The sequence below is a fragment of the Notolabrus celidotus genome, chromosome 14, assembly GCF_009762535.1.
Source record: "Notolabrus celidotus isolate fNotCel1 chromosome 14, fNotCel1.pri, whole genome shotgun sequence".
NCBI classification, from domain to species: domain Eukaryota; kingdom Metazoa; phylum Chordata; class Actinopteri; order Labriformes; family Labridae; genus Notolabrus; species Notolabrus celidotus.
The window spans coordinates 14,329,017-14,350,050 of NC_048285.1; the positions used below are offsets into that span (position 1 = coordinate 14,329,017).

The 21,034-nt window shown below is 42.8% G+C and overlaps 1 protein-coding gene across 4 annotated transcripts in view; it reads right to left on the bottom strand.

The window, feature by feature from the left end:
* Positions 1–21,034, bottom strand: part of mecom (MDS1 and EVI1 complex locus) — a 147,534-nt gene that overhangs the window by 37,289 nt on the left and 89,211 nt on the right. The gene's annotated exons all lie outside the window — the stretch shown is intronic.

The following is a 21,034-nucleotide window of genomic DNA, read 5'->3' on the forward strand; positions in this document are numbered from 1 at the left end:
TCCGGCTGAAAACAAAAGAGGCAGAGAACGAGGCCCGCGCCTTCTGAATCAGAGGAAGTTGGTGCTGATTGGGCTGCCCCCTGAAGAAGCATTCCGATCCTGTTAACCCGCACGCTGGCTGCCAAATCCAAACCATGCAGCAAAACACTTGTAGAGTAAACCTCACTCAGCTCCACCCTGGGTGCCCTCTGCCTGCCCAGGACAAGCATCTGCCCTTTCTTCCTTTCCTCTTTTCTTGTCTCCTCTTTCCTCTCTCTCTTGCTGCCTATATCTTCTTCTAAAATCTCAACCACCTTGTTTTTTTTCCCTCTCCTTCATCGCACCCTCAGAAAGCTCTAGTTGGTGGAGAAAAGTTTCCACCATCTTCGCACCCTTACTTCTCTATCCCTGGTGAGCACCTTCACTCCACTTGTTTATAAGATAGAAGGTCTTCATTCATAATGAAGCTCTTGAGAGTATGTACACACTGTGTCATCCCGACAGAAGTCAGCGTATTAAATTCCTGTTTGTTTGACAGGAGTGCTGTCTCTCTCCTCCCCCTTTACGGGAAGATCCCCATCCATCTTGTCAGGGGCAGCGACCCCAGCAGCACTCCTCTCTCTTTCTCTCTCTCAAGTGCTAACACATATTAAGTAAATGAAGAGTCTTTTCAGGCTGGCAGGAGACAAATGAGCGTCTTATACTTTGGAGAAGTGGGGGTATGATTTGATGTTGGCTGGTGTTTACGATGGCTGTGGTACAGTTTGTGATGTTACCCATTTAAGTGTGTTTATACAGTGGTGGAGATGGCCTCAAGTCTCTGAGCCAGGTGCTGAAGCTCTACATCCTCTGTTTGAGAGAGAGAGGGTGTAAGCTTATGGCTTTGGACAGTGTGTTTGTGTGTGTAACCCAGTGTGTGGCAGTGCTTGTAGGCCAAATGCTGTCCAGACAGGCAGACAGTTACCGTGTCCACATCCAACCTGGAAAAAGGTTTCAGGTTAAAGTGTCTGCTCTCATTCTGCCCTCAGCCTTTCCTCCTGTCTTTCTGTCTCATTCTCTCTTTCTGTCGTTCTCTCAGTGATTATTGTCATTCTGTCTCCTGAAAAAAAACAACACGGCCGGTGGGAAGTGTAAAGAAAAAAGGAAAAAGGAAGGGAGGGGAAGCAGAACCGAGCTGCGGTGAGCTGGCGGCAGTGGTGGTGGTGGTGGTGGTGGTGTGGGGGTTATAAGGCCCCCAGGGTGGGTATAGGGTTTTGGTGAGGGCTTGGGGGTTGGTGGTGAGGTGTGCTCAGAGAGAGGGCCCTGGTGTAATCTCAGTGCTGAATAGACGGAGCTCTTAATAGAATCCCGTCGTCCGGCTGCCACTGAGAGAAACAAGAGCTGTAATGGATGGGCTCGGCTCTGGCTCCCACTTTCCCCCCCGTGACCCCTGCGTTGGTCAGAAGTAAGAGCTAAAGAAGCATTGTAGCCTCGGGCCTGATTGAATGGGGAGGGAGGGAGGTGGCAGTGGCGGTGGTGGCAGTGGGGGGGTGGAGGCAGCCGCACTGATAGACCAATTTCCCACTACTGCGAGCAGTAGGGCTTGATTGATGAGGGCTGGTGCTGGTGAGAGGAGGCCCATCACATGCGATCACATAAATACTTATTCAGCTCGAATTGGGCCTGACAAGCCTTACGACAGCTTTGTGCTGTCACAGATATCATTGGAGGGAAAACGCTCCATTAATCATGCGTAATTAACTTTTCCAAGCGGAGGTTCTGCGTGGAACCAGTGGTAACCCACTCAGTGCCCAGATAAAAGATCCTAGGATCTTAACTGGGATTGGAGAGGGCCTTATTAAAGGCTAGAGCCTGTTTCCCCTGAGCCGCTTCGTTTGTACAGGAAACAGCTTCATTAGTATTGGTTTAGGGCTCTAATGGGCTCGATACAAAGCCTCCTCTCTCTAACCCGACTGTGTTCAGTGGCCTTACAGTGCAATATCCTGTGAGTGCGCACGGCCATAATGTGCTCTGTTTGAAGTCAGAGCAAACCCATCTGAACGCCTGCCACTAGTTAACTACCTTGACCCTCACATAAAGCTGTGGAGGAGTGAGCGTTCGAGAGCCCAACAAGCTATACGCTTTCACTCCCTCTCTTTTGCTCTTTCTCTCTCTCCCGGCCAAAGGTAGCCTCCCCACAGGAGTAAACTCCACCAGAGCTCTTTTGTTTTAAAGCAGCGGACCAAATGATCTGCTGCACATTAGGAATAACCCAAGCAAACACACGCTCAAACACTGATGCATGCACAGACCTACAATCATATCTCAGCAGATCAGCATTCATTCTCCAGCTCTTTAATGCTGCCCATCTGCATAGCTGCTGGTGGACACAGTGTAAGGAGTTGGCAGGGGAGGATGCAGGAAACAACAGGGGTAAAAACAACTGTGTACCTTGGAGTCGAAAATGCTTCATAGCTTATTTTAAAAAATGCAGTACGTAAAGGTTTCAGCAAAAGTTCTACAATGTGTGCAGAGCTTCAGAGAACTTAAACATGCTACAGAGTACAATACTCATCTTGCAGCATATGGTTTGTCCAATCTTGTGAACTAGATCCAACAATAATTCAATCAAATTTCCACATTTGAAATAAAGTAACAGCTTGTCTTCTTGTACAAATGTGCAGTCCGACTGGTGCAGTTCTAAAGATGCAGGTCAGCTCTATGAACCCCCACAGCCACATAACTCTATTTTTCTCAGATGTCCTGAAGTTCTTCTGGGCATCCCTAGTCCTCTGAAGGATTTCATGACTAAGTCTGAACTTTACACTGAAATGAGTCAAAGCACATTGTTGCATGAAATTATACTGTATTTCTGAGGAGCCCAATTTTCCATTTGACCATACATGGTTAGCAATCGCATCACAAACACGTACACATGCACACTTTCCCAAGATTCAGTCATCGCTCCTCTTCAACTGGTCATTTCCTCTAAACATCAACCTCACTGCAGCATGGACTTGACTCATTTCCTGCCTGCTAATTGGCTCTGTCTGGCATTCTGAGGAAGAGAAGACAGCACTCCAAGATAAAGTGATACTCCACATAAAGACACCACGACACATCTTTGGAGAATGATCTACAAGTGCCAAAAAACATAGCCAATAAATGATTCCAAAGCATTCTCGGCAATGCTTCTGTGTATGCTGAGGTTCTCAGGATCAAAGGCTCCTGGTGAAATGACAGATAAGCTGTATTTGAGTAGTACTTGCACAGCAGCCTGACTCAACAATACACAAATATAGCAAGTTAAACAAGGTGAGGGGTGTAGTGAAAACAGCCTGCATGATTTTTGGCAGCAGCAGGGCACAGCTGATTGAAATCTTTGTCAGGCTCTTGGTGAGAGGAGCAGCTGCCCTGTCAACCCCCCTAGAGGACAATTAAAGCTGAAGTCCTTAAGGTGCCACTTCACATTGTCTAAACTGAGGAATTTGAATGACCAATGATGGATCTATTTATCATTAAGTACTTAACACTGATTTATTAGTTTTTCTGCTGATCTCTCAGGTTTATTAAATGATGTTCTTTGATGCTTGGCTGCATGAGTATTGTTTTTATAGCATGCCTAGTGCATGTTTTCAATCTGGCAGAACTCAATTAAAAAAAATAGCTGTGCTGGGATTGGCTGGATTCATTTTAGGAGAAAAGTATAGTGGCCAATAAAGACAGACAATCTGCAACTGCAAATTATCCTCTTTAAGAGAAATAGCTGCAAATGCTTAGATGATGCAAATTCAAAACTACACAACAGTGCAGACGTGTTGCAAATAAAAAAAGTGATGCAATAAGCTAGAACAACTGCATTGACAGTGCTGCACAACAACACAAAGTGGAAAACAAACAAAACCAGAAAATGAATGCAAAAGACAAACACTGCAACCCCAGATTTCACAGTAGAAATGCTCCATGCCTGTGGGGATGCTAAAGTGAAGCAGCTTCATTATTAACTGGACGGAGAGAAGTAGCAGTATGATATCGGGGACTAATGTTAGAATTACTGTAGCTTTGATATTGGACTCATGCATGCATAATGGTATAGACACGGTGGGGACGGGAGAGGATGAGAGGGATGTCAGGCATCGCGTCATTTTTTCCTCATCTTGGGAGACCTGTGCAGGGGTTCTGTGAAGCTGCTTCACGATGCCAACTGCACGGCTCACAGAGTTTTGTTGCCAACATGCCTGTGTTCCAAGTCAGATAATTGTGCTTCTAGCTGTGTGGCAAACTGAGACCAATAGCTGGAGGATGCTGCATTCACTAGCACAGGGGATTCGGCTCCAAGCATCCAGAGCTGCTACTACGAAACCCCTGCTAAGGTTTCCGGGGATTGGGAGAAAATATCCTGAAATACTTGTTGTTAGACTACGCTACTTTCCCAAATAGTGCATTACACCCCAGGCCTGCAATTTCTGTCTCTCAGCATTCTGAAGCTCAACTAATACTATTTCTAGTATTAGACAACAACCACTTTACGGCAGCCTTTAGTAACTCTCCAGGGACACGTCGCTCAAAAAGGTGAAAACATAAATCAAACACAGGACAGTAGTTGCAGTACGATTGTTTCAGCAGTTCAATACTACCAATTTGATACAACATTTGAAAACTTAACATGCAATGGAGTTCACAAAAAGAACAACAAACCAGACTTTGTTGCTGAAGCAACAAACCAGACTTTAAAAGGAAAGACAAATACCCTCAAGAGAGCAGAAAAGATTACAGAGAAGGTGGTTGAAATATAACCAGCCCATCTCTGTGGTAGAGAATGGAGGTTTGCTGTCTTTCGGTTTCCTGCCGGCTTGATACTACATGCCAGACACCACGTTACCGTTCAAAGCAGCATTGCCTCAAGTTTTGATCGAGCATGCACATCAGTTTCATTGGTGTCATACAACATAACATGGAGAACAGATTATACGTACATGAATTTTACATCAGTGCTAGCTGGAGTTCAATGGAAAAAGCTGAACACATCTACTCAATATTTTGGGTACTTAAGTTATTTTTGTAAACAAACACCAAAAACATATGCAGCTCTATCATCATAGCAAATACAAGTGTTGGATCAGGAGTCGATATCAGCAGATACTCAACGTAAGAATAAAAATTGGTTGGGATTGGAGGACAAATAAGCTGAATGACATCCCTACTGATAATTGATAACATTGACTAGAGTATTCTTCTGTTTCAGCATTTCTCAGCACGTAATTTAGCATTGTGCTGCTGTTGCATTTGTTTTTTACTTTACTTACTTTTGCATTTGATTTTGAATTTGCATCATTTCAGCATTTGCAGCATATCTCTTCTAATTGAGATCATTCATTTTAGGCCCCTGTAGAAAATAGAACCGGTTTCAATGATTCAAATTGATTAGATTAAATGGCATCCTCTGCAATTTTCACTCTGGTTGAAAGTCCATATAAAGATGTATAACACATCTGCAACAGGCACTACAGGAAGTTTAAGATATGTTTTCATTTTAACTTTCATCATCGCAAACTTCCTGTTCTTCACACCCTAACCTACATCTATACAATGATGAGCACCTTGTCCAGTGGAGTAAAAGCCCAGGAGTTTGGGGGTTGTCTCAGCAGAGGAATCTCAAGGAGACAGGCCTAAATAATAGAAACATTAATTCTGAGGTCTTTGGGAGAGCAACACACTTGTGTGTGTTGGTTCAAGTATGTGAAACCCCATTCAATTATGCGCGAGTCTGGATACAGGACAATCCAACAGTAAGGGAGACAGGTGGTTAAAACAAGACCACACGCAGACGAGGAGAGGAGTGGAGGAAAGGAAGAGTGGAGGAGTGTGAGAGAAAAGAGGGAGTGGGTGAAGGGTCAAGTACATTCAGTCAGCTTAGTTTGACTTATATGGAGAGGGGAGACAACAATAAGTGCTTGTGTGTCAGGGCCTTGAAGGCAGCAAAGCTCTTCTGCAATCACAATGGCCTTCTTCCCGCTTCAGGGCCAAGCTGGGCCTGCCCTGAGATCACTTACTAACATCACCTCAGTTACTCTCTAAACTACCTTTCACAGACAAGCTCCAGAATTTGCTCACTTATACAGGAACAATTTATAAGCTAGTCATAATATTCAAAGAGCCAAAAAGCAAAGTCTACCTCCAATTAGAAACAAGCACAGTCAGTCTGGGTTCTTGGAGGTCGTATTTGGCATGGTTGTGGGGAAATGCCTGTTGTGAAAGATCTAAAAAATAAGCTCTCTGCTCAGGATACAAAGCTGATTCATAGCCAGGGTTGTGTTTACTTTCATTCACAGGTTCATGTGTGGTGTTTAAAAGGAAGCTGGTCATTGAGGTTGGTTCGTTAGAAAAAGGGTTACAGAGAACTCTCTGGTAAAAACACTAACAGCCCCACGGATGTAAAATCATCATTTAACAATGAATCCCAACTTAAATCCAAGCGCTGTATAATTTTTGTATAATATTACAACCTCTAACCTGACACTCTCATAAATTTGCTTCTGTAATGAAATTGTTGTATCCTCTGACTGCCTTTAGAGTATAATGTTGTGGCAGACATGTACATTTGATATGCATAAGGCCTGCCGAAGGTGGATAATGTGTGTCATCACCACCCATTTTAGCACAACAGAGAGTCTGTCTCGTACCTCAGTCGTCAGCCAAGCAGAGGTCTGACTGATGCTTTCTAAACCACAGGAGCATGTTGAATACTCGAAAAAAAGAGAGCAGAGGAAAAGGAGGGAAAGGAGACAGCCGCCTTTGGTAAGAAAAGGCCTCAGTGTTAATCAGAGATTTCCCAGAAGAGCCGGAGTCATCGCCACAGGGCAGGGAGAGCGAGGGGATGAAGGGTAGGCACAGAGGTGAGGAAACGAGAGAAGACTTGAATGAGAGATAGACGGGGAGACGAAGAGGAGAGGAAGGAGGCGAGGAAGGCAGGCTGCATTCCTGTGGCCACAGCTGCGGGAGCTGCAATCACTAAAATGTAGCGCTGTCTCAATGCCGGCAATTTCTGGACATGTTACAAACGAAATAAAACAGCACGACATGTCTGTTTTTCGAATCAAAGAAGAGACTAGCAATCAACATGCTGGGGTTTACACTACCTCCCTCCATCTTTTGCTATCCTCCTCCTCCCTTCATCCTTCTCTCTGGCTGACTGTCATTCCCGCCATGGCAGGGATGACCCCTTCTCTGTCTCTAAATTTGCCCCTCTTTGTTCACCACTGACCAGTCGGGGCAGGCATCTGAGACTGAGACCATCGATCATTGGCCTGACAGCGGGCCCCAGGCGGGGACGGCCCTGTTATTTGGACTCTGTGATGACTTCCTCAAGAAGGGGCCCCTCCTTCCCTCATAGGCCTGGCATGGCTGAGGTTTGGTTTGGAGCCTCCATACCTTCCCTGTATGTCCATAGAAAACACATTGGATTCACTGGCCGCATGTTTGGGTCACGCAAGGGTGAGCAAAGACAGATAGAGTGTGGAGCGGGAGTAAAATAGGTTGAGGGAGCTCAAGTTGTAGTCTTGGGAGTTTCTCTGTAGCTTCTCCAGTCCCGAGGAGCACTCGGACGAGGACTTTGGCAAGGGTAATAATAGAAGTAGAGGTTAACGGAGTCCAGTTGAAATAAGAAAACAAAACGCACCAGCTGGAGTGCTTAATTTATCGACAAGGTCCTTCCAAGGTCTGTCTTGAAGATACAGCAACAGTACATTATAAATACTTCAAGCTATCATTTGGACTCGTGTTTATTTTGTCTTGGTTTGCACCCCTATACTTCCCACATGACAGTGTGCGAATATTCTTGGACCAAAGATGAGGCTAAAAATATCCAAAATGTTCCTTCCCTCTTGCTCACTGTCATCATTTTCTCCTCTACTCCTGAGGTTCAGTCTGGCGCTCTGTTTGCATCCTCTTACACTTTTTAACTCTACACCTTCTCTCTACCCTCCTCTCTGTCCTGCTCTTTCTCACCTCAGTGCTTAGTAGACACACAGACGTAGTATTGTCTTGCCTCTCACATCGTATTATCATTACAGCGGGGGTATAATTGGAAACAGAGGTCTTTCTATTAAGATGCATGGTGACACTGGTATCTGTCTCTTCTGATATTCTCTCACCAGCTAATTTGCCCCCTCATCTGCATTCAACAGAGCAGAGACAAGAGAGCGTGAAAGGGGGAATGGACTCCTAGCATATGCAGACATGCCTGTCACATGCACACACAATGCTACATCAAAAACTGTTTGTAGAAGACTCGCAGTTGTAGAGGTAACTTGTAGTTATAGAGGTAAACAGTAGGGGTGGAACAAAGTATTGGTATGACAATGTATTGTTGTCCTGGCCTGGGTGATAAAGTTATTGATACACCCAGGAGAACAGTAGTTCATTTGCCAAACTAGATGTTGAAAGCTGCAGAATACCTGAAGAAGACAGTGGTGAAAAGTGGCAAAGAGATGTGCAAGTTGCTTTTAAGATAGAAAGAAGAAAGAGAGAAAAAGCTGTCTATGCTGAGAGGAGGAGGGAGGTGGAGGATAAACTTGACTCTGCAGACAGATTTTCCTGCACTATATGGTTGACTTCACAGGCCATGGAGTACTTTGTGATAGTTATTGACAATGAGTGAGAAATGCATTCTTATGTGCAGCAAACTAACATGATGCACAAGACTTCATCTGGGGCCTCATGTACAAAGACTTGCATGGATTTCCTACTGAAACATGGCGTACGCTCAAATTCAGCAAACGTTGTACGCACAAAAATATCCAGATGTATGAATCTGTGCGCAACGATCAACAGCTGCAGAAATGTGCGTACACCAGCCATGAAGTTGCCGTGAGGCATCACACATTTCCCCGGTCATTTCACTCTTGATACATCTGAACTTTGTAGTGAAAAAGAGCATACACCACGTTTTTGTGCGTATGCACCCTTTGTACATGAGGCCCCAGGTGTTCTTCAGGCAGACCTTTTTCTAAAGGCTACAGAGGAATACAAGCTGACTGAAAATGAGTTGGCTGGGTGTGAACATGTTTACATACCGCTGCTGTTGGCCTGAAATCTCATATCTCCAAAACTACAGCTTTTCATGATTTTTAAGGGTTTTTAAATAACACAATACTCACAATCTTAATGAATTGGAAGGTAAGGAAACCAAAATGTTTTGAAATAGATAGCTGGCTTAATTATTGGCTTGATTATTTGGAACTGATATCTATGGAGCAAGCAGCATCAGCACTTTTAGATCTGGAAGGTGGCCACAGAGGCTCTTTGAGTTGTATCTTGTCAGCACTAGATAAAAGGCCTTGATGTTTATTCTAAATATCTAAGTTGTCTATCAACCTGAATACAGTTCAGTTCTGATAGACTTCTATGGGTATTTCAGTTTTAAATCCTGTCAATTTTGAATGAACATGAGTGTACACATTGCACTCAGCAATGCTCCAATCCTTGCCTCAAGTCCTGCTCTGTTGCAGGTTATCATGTTTGTTTTTAGTTTTTTGTTTCTCCCTTTCTTGTTTTCTAGTCAGTGTTGTGTTGCTGTATGTAATTAGTGAAACCAACAAAAAATAACAAACACTAAACAGGATTCAGTCACAAGATCTTTTGAGTGTTTATCATTGGCTGAGATTTTGGAGATAAAAGGTTTCTGCTTGAAAGCATTGAAACGTATGTTGGTTATGGTTGCTGAGACACTAAACTATGCATTCATTTTTTTTAAATATTTTTTTTCATTTTGCTTTTAGAGTCATGAATTCGACAATGTTTCTTTATATGATTATCTTGCAATGTATGGCATATTACATTAATGTGGGCAAAGTACTTAGTAGTCTATCAAATCATCATCAAATCATCATCCTGAGTCAACTGATTGTTTCTAGGATTAAAAAAACTCCAGATAATTTGTAAAATAAACAAGAAGCATATGTGATTTGGGGCTGTGGTTCATTCCTTATGTCTGTTTTGATGTGTCTTTGAGCGACCCCTATCAATAAGATGTTAAAGAATGTTATAAACAAGAACCGCAAGCCTAGGACAAGGCTTATCTTAGCACCTTTGAAAGCAAATGTTTAAAAAAAAAAAGTTCTCTCTCAGAGCAGTAACTGCTTGTCATTACCCTAAAGACCTTTAAAAAAGGATAGATACTTCTGAGAATATGTCTGTGTGAGTGTCTGAAAGAGTGCTTGTCCCTGCGTGAGGAGCCTGTTTAACAAAGGGTGCACACACTTCATTAGCACTGTCCGTGAGAAGGAAGGAATCTCACACATGGAATCACTCCTGATCTCTCTCGTCTCAGACTACTGCTGTGCAGAGCCTGGATTCGCTGGCTTCCTTCCTTCAAAATCCTCCTGGCCCCTGCCTAAACACAATGCTCAATTTGTTCACATCCAGCGCCAAAGAAAAGGGAGACACACAAAGCGCTGGAGATAAGGTTACAAACTGTCCTTATACCCACAGGTGTGGAACTCTCAAAGCCTTCAAAACATCAGTTTTAGTTCCCCGCCCAACGTCACAACCACCACCACCACCACCACCACCGACGCTGCCAATGCCACCTCCTCCTCTGCTTTCTGGAGAAATGAAAGAATGGGCTTAAAGGATGGACAGATGAAGAGGAGGAGGAGGGTATGGGATGAGTGAGAGCTAATAATGGAGAGAGAGAGAGAGAGTTATAATAGATGGAATTAAGTCATTTCTCCACACTCTCATGCATGCACAAGTACACACACAATCTTACACACAGAGAGCGCTCACTCAGCTGCTATCTCACATTGCATCACGCTGCTCTGCACCTTCACACCAGCACTCGCCTTTGCTCTCTCAATCTCTCTGCCTTGCTCTGTTTCAATGGCATCAAATGGTTGGAGTTGACAAAAGAAGAGAGGGAGTGCTGCCAGCTGCCCCAGTGAGGTCATTCCCACACAGGCTCTCGCTTTCACGCCACTACCATGAACATGGCCTTGACCTCATCCTCTTCGCAACAATCACTTTATTCAACTAATTTATAAAAAGTAACTCCACTTGTAGTTTTTCAATTACCCAATAGACAGCCATAGACATGCATTTCATCACCCGTTATCCCTTGAAGAGCTGTGGATTGGCGCCTTTTGAATGTTCATTGAGGAACAGCAAGCATGTCTTGTTTCCACCAAAACAGCTGTCTGTTCAGTGTCAGAACCAGTGTGTTGAATTTTGTATATAAATGACTAAAGCAAGAATCAATGCAACGGAGCTGGTGGCTAAGTGAGACTGTCTTTCATGAAACTGGACTTGTTCTCATGATACCCACCAAGACATGGCCCTGTGTTTCTGTTTGTGCTCTCAAAAATGACTAGTAAACCATTTCTATCAACCACAACACATTTAAATGAATTCCTCATTCTCAAATGATGCATTTTTAAGTCTTATATACATATGTTTAATTTCAGGAAATACTTTTATATAAAACTTTATTTCTGTTTTATTTGACTTTTGCCTGAGTGACTAAATTAGTATACTTTTAAATGGAACTTATAGTGTTCTGCCATTGTGCCTTCTACTTTTAGTTATTTACTGATTGGAAATACCCCAAGAACCAAAATTACAACTAAGGAGTTGTGATTATTTCTTGTAAAATACACAGTAAAATTATATTAACAGGGACAAGTCTGGTTATTTTAATAATTAATGTTAATCCCTATGTGCACAGATAGGATCTGCATGAAAAAATCTGATACTGATCTAATATTTGGCAGCCATCCAGATGTTTCTATGTATAGACCTCCACTGGTTAAGTTTGGTAGTGGGAAGTTAGCAGTCAGAAGGATTTTGTTTCTCTTTAGATAATTTTCTTTTTACATAATGTCTTGCACACATGACTGAGAATAGAGCAGGATTAGCAAAAATACATAGTTTCAGATGGAGAAACTCTACAACCAGGGCTCTGTAAAATGACTTCAAATAGGATTTAATGTTTACACTGGCATGTGAAGGCTTCACTGCTCCTTGAGGATTCCAAACCTAAAGCACATTTACGATATTATTTGGAAATGTATTGAGACACCAGAGCACTCATGATACTGGTGCTATGTTGTGTGGCTTCAAACTCATATGTCAGGTACCCTTTTGTAGGCTATCTAAAGGTAATAAATCAGAGTTAACAAAGTTTTATCATTGTTATGTTACAGTTATTTATTTCTTGAAGCTAAAAATCAATAGATGACCTTGTCATTTTGCCTCCTGCGAAAAGTTGTCTTGAACAAATAAAAGTACTATTAAAAAGAAGGTCTGTAGGTCCGTTCATCTGCTTTCATAACAAGTGTAAGGGCCATATCTTTGCAGCAAACGATAATGGTGCTTATGGAAAAAAAAACTACTGATTTCATCAAAAGGGGTCACCAGATTCAACACAACATGAAAACTCCTCACTGTGGCTTTTATGAGAATAATCTGTTATTAAAGAGGATTTCTCTTTTTGGTCTCTGTGGTACTCTGACTTTAAGGCCTGAAATGAGAGAAGTGTTTGTGGAATGGAAAAATATTTCCTCTGGCCACAAAAAATCTCTTTTGGAGTTCCACAGGGATCAATCATAGGTCCCCTGATTTTTCTCATAAAAGTTGTGATCATTACTCGTCGCCGTCAAAGGCATATTTGACTTATGACACCAATGTTGTGGTACATTTTTTAAAACTTGGAGAAGATGAGGAATTGGCCTGATTATAGGCTTTCATTGATGAAAATGTGCATTTCTTTTCTGTCCACCAATCAAATTTAATTTGTTATGTTACACTTTTGTTTGTGCAAATTCAACTGAAAAAAGTAAAAAAAGAAAAAAAAAAAATTCTGGGCAAATGTAGAAGTTGTCAGATTTTTCCTGTATCTGTCAACGATGTGTGAATATGTGTGTGTAGTATATTTCGTATCAATCAATCAATCAATCAATCAATCAATCTATCTATCTATCTATCTATCTATCTATCTATCTATCTATCTATCTATCTATCTATCTATCTATCTATCTATCTATCTATCTATCTATCTATCTATCTATCTGTCTATCTGTCTATCCATCCATCCATTTATCCATTTATCCATCCATTTATCCATCCATCCATCCATCCATCCATCCATCCATCCATCCATCCATCCATCCATCCATCCATCCATCCATCCATCCATCCATCCATCCATCCATCCATCCATCCATCCATCCATCCATCCATCCCAACAAAATGAGGGTTTTAATATGATGAGTCCTTAGAGTCACAGTCACTCCGTCATCTTTTGTCTCTTTCTCTATCACTCTTAGCTATTGGTCCCCTGGGTTGTCACACTGGGCTGAAAAAAGACTCTAATTTGCCGGTTGGGAGGATTTTTTCTTCCTGTGATTCCCTTTCTGTCCATGCATTTGGAAAGCATGGCCCTGTTTCTATTTCAATCCTCTGCTTCTGTCATGAGTCTGATATATTTGCTACCAAATTGCTCACAAGTGAGGTCAGTGTGTCCATATCTCTCTTTAGTGGTGTCAACTGTAGGTGAATCACCGTCAAATATTGTCTCAAGATTTTCTGCCTTTCTTCCTCATCTTTTTGTGTCTCTTTCAGCAAGCGACTCTTTATCATGCTGCCATGAAGGCCTTTTCTTCCTTTGCTCATATCCGAAGGAGAAGAAGAAAGAGGGCTGAGTGCCTTTCAGCAAACCGAACAATGACACTTCATCGAGATCCTCGGCCTGTGTACATTCCACAAACACTGCACAATAACTTATCAGTGGAGAAAGGAGGAAGGGCAAAAAGAAAGATAGCTCGTATGAAAGAAAGGATAAAAGGCAGAAATGTGGGGAGATAGGGGCAGGGTGGTAAAGAGGTGATCTGTGTGAAGAGAACTCCTGAGTTTGCATTCAGGCTAAGAGGTCATGGTGAGGTTGCTTGAATGTTGGGTGGATACATGTTAATGTCGACTCAACACCACACACTTTTACACTTTTCAGTGCGCATGTGTGCTCAGGCACTGATCATAATCAAATGTGTGACAGCCACCTGAAGTTCTTACCATCTTGCTCAATACCCAGTGTCACTCTAAATCAATGGGCTGTAAATTAAGAAAGGCTACATGCAACTTAATCTGAAAGTAGAGCTTGTCAGCAAACTTGATATTACAATTTAAAGCTGCTTCTGTCGGGTTGCAGTTCAAAAGAGATTAGGTATGCACCATTTAGTCATGCAGCTCTCGAGCCGGAATCAGTGGTGAGGGAGATCAGTCCAAAGGAAACAGGATCTCATCTGAGCTGATCCCGATCTGAGACCAGATCGTAAAACTGTCCCCCTAATGGATCACCTCAGTGGACTACGTACACTTGCTCTATGTACAATCATGCTCACAGAGATGAAGGCTCATACACACTCACAATTCAAACAAATGTATACCTTAGTGTAGGCCACTACACTCCCCCTTCGTCTAATCCCACATGCACACTTTAACACCCTTTCATCAACACAGCTGTCCCTCTCAAAAGACAAGTTGAGATTTAAGCTCATGAATCCATAATACACAAATTCATGTAAATTGTTTGCTGAACCGTGTCATATTTGCATGTGTGTTTCAGGGCAAACACAGCAGCGTGCACCGCTCCTAAGATGTGGACATGGCTCTCTCAGGAGAGCACACACACACATTCACACCCCCACGCACACACTAGTAACATATTCTCTTGCCCCCCCTGGCCAAGCCCAGAGCTTGACCTCTCTGTGTCACTCAATCCAGGAGGCAATATTTGCTTTCGTCATCATAAATATTAAATATGTGCGCAGGCAAATATTTGGTTTTGGCGACCCTCGAAGTGGTAAATGAATTAATGTATTCACACGAGGAGGGCAGGGGAGTCAGGGTGTTCTCGCACACACACGTCCTTTCAGTTTCTTCAGCTCTTTACCGTAAAGGCCTGTCAGTGGTCAGGCAGGGGAAGACCCACGACTTCTGAGGAATGGCCTGAAAAAAGAGCCTTGCTACATTACTGAAATTTAGAGGCAGATGGGTGGTACAGTTTTTCTGCAGTCTTTGCTGTTGTGATACAATTTTCAACTTACATTAAATCAACTGAAAGAACAGGAAGTTCAATAGAATTCCATGTTACCAAGTTATCATTTTAAATAATCTTGCAGAGAAATAATGACAATCAAGATGCTAAACAGAGTTTAATTGAAAAGATTGAACAAACTTAATTTTATCCTAACATCAGTGCAGATGATTGGGACAGTTGGCAGGACTTCAAGGCTGTTAAAATCTTGATCCTCCATCACTCACTTGCACTGCGACTTTACTTTTTACCGCCCTTATACCAAAATATAAAACATTATTTATTGTCCTGGAAAAGTGGGACTGTCTTATATTTGGTGTCTCCACTTCTGATTGCCAGTTCTAATTCACAACAGTGCACAGCTCCACTTGTCTGTAAATCAAGTAAGAATCCAGCCATCACTCACAACTACAGCACCAAAGGGATGAAAGATGGAGAGACACAGTGATCGTCCAGTACAAAGTAGCTCAAAGGTAGGCCAAGTTATCCAACAACTGGGAGAAGTGATGCTGATTTTAAGATAATGGTTTTAACAGTCAAGCAGCCAAGACATTTGGTGTCACAGAGCGTAGTCTTCAAAGATGGTGAGCTCAAAAAGACTAACAGTCAGAGAAAATATGACTATTCTTCAAACTTAACACTTCCGACAGGCTGATGGAAGAGTGTATGAGTATGCTACTGAAAAAGAGATTGGTGGTATGCCATAATATCAGAGCCGTCATCCAGCCGTAAGTTATAGAGATCATCATAGAGGTTACATGTGGTTGTTCTTTAACTGAGACTGATGGCCTTACAGCTAAAAAAACTCAAGGTATTTTCATTTTTATGGTATAAATGGTAAGTACCTCTAACATGAGTGCTTCTTTGAGGTCGTCTTACGTTCAGTGTCGGTATATATTTAGTGTGTGAGATGTTCCTTTTCATTGTCTTACATTTTAAAGGCAGATTACTAAAGCTTATAAAGTAACCTATATTACATTTGTTAAGAATATGTTTAATTGTGGGCAAATTTACAAACCTGAGTGTATCTAAAAAAAACTGTGCATCTTAATCAATGTATTTGTATGTAAGGTTTATGAAAAGGGACTCAATTCTTAATTTTGCATTCATCAACAACATTTAGAAAATCAAATGATTACTAAGGTCAATGGTGCTCTCTGTCGCTGATGTGGGTGGTGTGAGTCAGAGGTTGAGGTGGGGGCCTGGCGTCATGGGTAAATTGAGAAGAGCTGGCAGAAAGGCAATCCATAGCTGACCCTGGCCTCTGTGTGTAATTGTGCCCTCTGACCCGGTGAACATCCTAAATCACCAATCCAAACAGTCAGATCCCCCAGTAAAAAACCCCAGTGAGGGTCTGCACAGCACACCACTCTACCAATTCTTAGGCCTGCATGTTACCTCTGAAACCTCTACACATTGTAGCACACCTACAAACAGGGCCTGTTTGAATTGATGTGGGATCAGTCCACAAAGTGATTCCTATCATATATTTTTCTGTCAGTTCTTTTTGTTTGAGGGTCTTGAATAGTAAAATGTGCATTTACGGTATCATGATGCCTGTAAGAATGAAACTAACAAAATGTATTAGTCTATCAGTGACTCAGTCTTTCAAAATAGGACAACCCCTCTAACTATTCTTTTGCAGTGACTGGAATCTTGAACTACACCACCAGTATTTTTGGTGTCCTCTTTAACATGGCACAATGTAAGATTGCATGACAGTTGTCTCTGATCTCAAACACAGGATACTAGGGAACTTGCAGTGTCCTTGTTGCTTTGCCCAGGAGGACAGGATAGCAGTACTTAGAGGATGAGGGAATTTAAGGAGGGAGGGAGACTAAAACTTTGTTGTTCGGAGGGGTCTGAAGTAATGGGCCTCCTGGGGTGCCTGACAAAGACACCCAACAACAGAGAGATGCACTGCATCAAACCAGGGGGACAAGAGAGGTTCAAAAAGCGTTCTCCCCTGGGGCTTTTCAGCCTGGCATCCATGCACCCAGCCCAGCAGGGAGACAAGCTTCTTCATACAAACACAGTGGGAGGATGAGAGGATGGGACAGGGAGTGCTACAATAGAGGGAACAGAGGGAAGCTCTGAAGGACAGTGTGAAAATGAGAAAACATGAGACACTGGATTCTTCCATCATTGTGGTGAGAGAGCGTCCGTTGTCACAGACTGATAATGGTCATGGCAGCTGCTGTATTTAAGTTCACTGGGTTTAGAGGATGCAGTTCCGTATGCATCAGATATAATGTAATGTGTGCATTAGCTTCTTTATTCCTCTGTGTCTTTAAATGCACATCAAACTATGACTATAGTTTTGCTTTGGAGGATCCAGATCATAACCACTGTAGTCTCCTGATGAGCACTGCTCATGTCGCTGCCATTCATTAAAATGCAGTATTGATGGAAACGCCAGTCTGAGCTGTGCCAAGCCAAGCTGCACTGTGCCAAGCCAGAAACTGCCCGCGTTGTAACCCTTACTGGCACGCCAGAGGAGAGCATAATGTGAGTCAGGTCCAACCTCCCTTTTGGGTGCCAAGAAGAACTCCATGTAACCCAAAACACTGACAGGGAGCCAGTCCCAATGTGAATGTCCTCAAAGAAAACCAATAAAACAAGACTGTCATTGTGGCATCCCGGAGACCAGACAGATCAGGAAGGCCTTTTAAAATCCACTTTGTAGTGTATACATCTACTGAATTAGATGGTTTATAGTGCATGCAAAGATAATCCAAAAATACACTCAAACCCCAACAAGTTTGGTCTGTCTGTATATTTATCTTGTTTATCTGCACTGTAGATGTCTCTCCAGTCATTATGCCTATTCAAGTGTCTCTCGCCAGCTGTTTGCCTGCGTACCTGTCTGTTGTCACATGGCTCCACAAAACAATAAAGTAAATTCATATCATCAAAAGCTACTGTAACCCTTCAGTGCTACTCCAATAAATGAGAAACTAACTCTCACTGGTTGCTGTTTGTTACTGCTCTGGACATGCTGTCATTGAGTTTATTGCAAAGTGGAAAAGTCTCTATATAAAACCGCACACACACACATAGCTCAGTCACATGTGGGCAACGGACCTCATCTGGATCAGCCAGTTTTATAACATTTACTCATCACCAAGAAAGGAGCAAAGACAGAAGGGTAAGACACCTCGAAAAAGACAGAGGAGACTAAGAGAGAGAGAGAGAGTGTAAGTGTCAGTGTTTCTGCTTTAGCACCCTGGAAACATAATCTGCTTTTTGTTTTAATAGAAACATTTAATTAAGCAAAATGATCCTAACAGGTTACAGCTGTGTTTCCCTCTCTCGCAATTGGCTTTATTGCGTGTGGGAAATCCATTTCCACTTTATTCAGGCTGGCTCAGATTTATAGATTTTACAATTGTCTCCTCATACGCTCAGCACTTCCTATGACTTCTGTCCTCTGCCAGTAGCTCTTGTGACAGTTGCCAAGCTCAACGGCAATGTTAAAACTCTGAATGGTAACTTTCATTCAACTGGTTAGATTTACTGAGGAGTAAAACCCGAGGAAAATATATATCGCAGACTCTGAAAAGTGATGTGAAAACCTCATTCCCCAATTCATCTCAGTAGGGGAAGAAGTTAAAAGTGAAAAAAAATTAGATTTTAACGATGTGCAGAATATTTTATAATGCTTGATAATTTATATGACTGACCACAAATGTATGTGGCATTAAAAGAACGTGAAAAGATATTGAATCGTACTTCTTAAAGATTTACATGAGGTGAAGCACACAAAAAACGGCCCATATTTACTGTGCACAAACACTGTAAAGCAGAATTTAATATGCCTGCTATGTCTTGAGTGTATTCAGACTCGATTTAACACCAAGCCAGGCAGTATGTTCTCAATCACAATGCACTTGTGTGTGTCTCTGTGTCCCTGCACACAGACACACACACACGTACATGCACAGATTACACAGTGCCCAGCTCAGCTCAGCTCAGCCCGGCCTGCTAGCCTCATGGCTGTAATTGAGAGTTAATGACGCAGTTGGATCTGTTCTTTACTTCATATTAAACAGAGCCTGCTGCTGCTGCCTGCCTGTAAAAGCAGCCCACCTCCCCTCCTCTTCTTCCTCCTCTTCCTCCTCCTCCTCCTCCTCCTCCTCCTCTCAACAACCCTCTTTCAAAAAATCCGGCCTGCAGCCTTCCACACTTCCCTTCATTTGCCAATAGATTTATTTAAGCATTTGATTTAACAAGCAGCGGGATTGTTTTTTAGTCTCCAGCTTCAGGCTACTTTGCATACATCAACTTCAAATAAAAACACTCATGTACTGTACCCACGCACACATTGGCACACTCTCTGAACAAAGACCCCAATGTACAGTTAGGCGACAGAAGCTCTGGCACGACCCACGCCACAGCTACCTGATAAAGGATCAACCCCTCTTTATGGAGTTTTTCCTCTTTCCTCTGTGCAGGACAGCGGCGAAAGAGAAGCAGCAGAAGCCCCCTCCACCCCCCACTCCCAAATCAGAAGCAAGGGGGGCTCCTGCGACTGGCTGGCGCCAAGAACGGTGTGCTGCCCACAGCGAGCAGGTCGCACTGGGCCCTTCCTCTATCACTGACCAGAGCAGAGGGAGAGAGAGAGGGAGAGAGGGGGGAGAGGGAGCAATCGCAGGGATGTTAGAAAGAGAGAGAGAGAAGGTGAGTGAGAGAGCTGGGCAGAGAAAACAAACAGGACAGAGGCTGCAGTGTGTGTCAGGTCAGCAGGGAGTTCCAGAATGTTCTCCACCGCTGTTCTCCAGAGCGAAAAACTCCTGGAGGGTTATCTGCTCCTGGCGCTGTCATTTATCATCAGTCAGGAGGAGCAGGGCCACCTATTTGCTCAATGCAGTCCACACAGAAAGACACACACACATGTGCACACACTAGCAGCTGTATAAGGAGAACACACAGATGTGCAAGACAAGGCAAAAACATACCCCCCATACACCCGTGCACATCCAAAAACCACTCAGTGTTGTCTTTGCATTAAAAAAAAGGCTGACAGTAGCACAAAAAACAAACAGAAGAACAAAATACATGTGGTGGATCTATGCATGTCTTTAAAAAGAGACACAAAAAAAGCTGTAAAACCCATGTGGAATGAAATATAGGCTCATGAGCACATGCAAACAAAGATTTGATCGTCAGGACCTCCCTGAGTTGGCCCACCATCCCCAAAGTGTCTTTACAGTTTCCCCCGCTCCCTGAAGTATGCTGTAACCATAAAAGTATAAGTTTTGTTTTTGGATGTGTAAGTGTGAGTGTGTAACCCTAAACCAGTCCATGCATACCAACTGAGCTATACGCCGCACACCTTTTCAACCAATTAACCTTGCAGACGGAGAGAATGCTGCATGCTTTAAGAACAGAGATCTTATTTTGCTTTTACTGTGCATCTTCATAGTGTCTTACATTCCAAAGATGAGTCTGAAGAGAAAGCCCCTCATTGCCTGAAAAATATCAATGGGCGCTTTCACTTTCCTTCTGTGTTGTTTTTTCATGGAAGCAGAGTGCTGCGGAGTATTGCTCTTGTCAGCCACCGTGAAGGCATCCCTGAGGTGTCAGAAAGGCCACTGATTTGTGAGTTCCACTGTCCTAATAGCCTCTGTCTCTTGTTCTCTCTTTATCTGTCTCCTCTGTCTCTCTGGATCTCTCCTCTCAGCGGGCCACTCTTGCATAACCATTTATTTTACAGATCTCTTTTTTTTTCCTCAAGCGCCTGAAGGGTTTAATTATGTACATAGACAACCCCTATAAACTTCTATTCTGGGGACTTTTTTATTGACTTTCAAGCCAGGCTACCCTCCGGCATTTCAATTAACCATTTATAAAGGAGAAACTGCAATTAAATTAAAAGTTTCTATAAAGAGGCCGTCACATCATTTCCATTCTTTTTTGGAAGATGGCAGGCTTTATCTAAATGAGATGGTGTGGATATGTGAAACAGCTGGAGCAGGGTGCCTCATT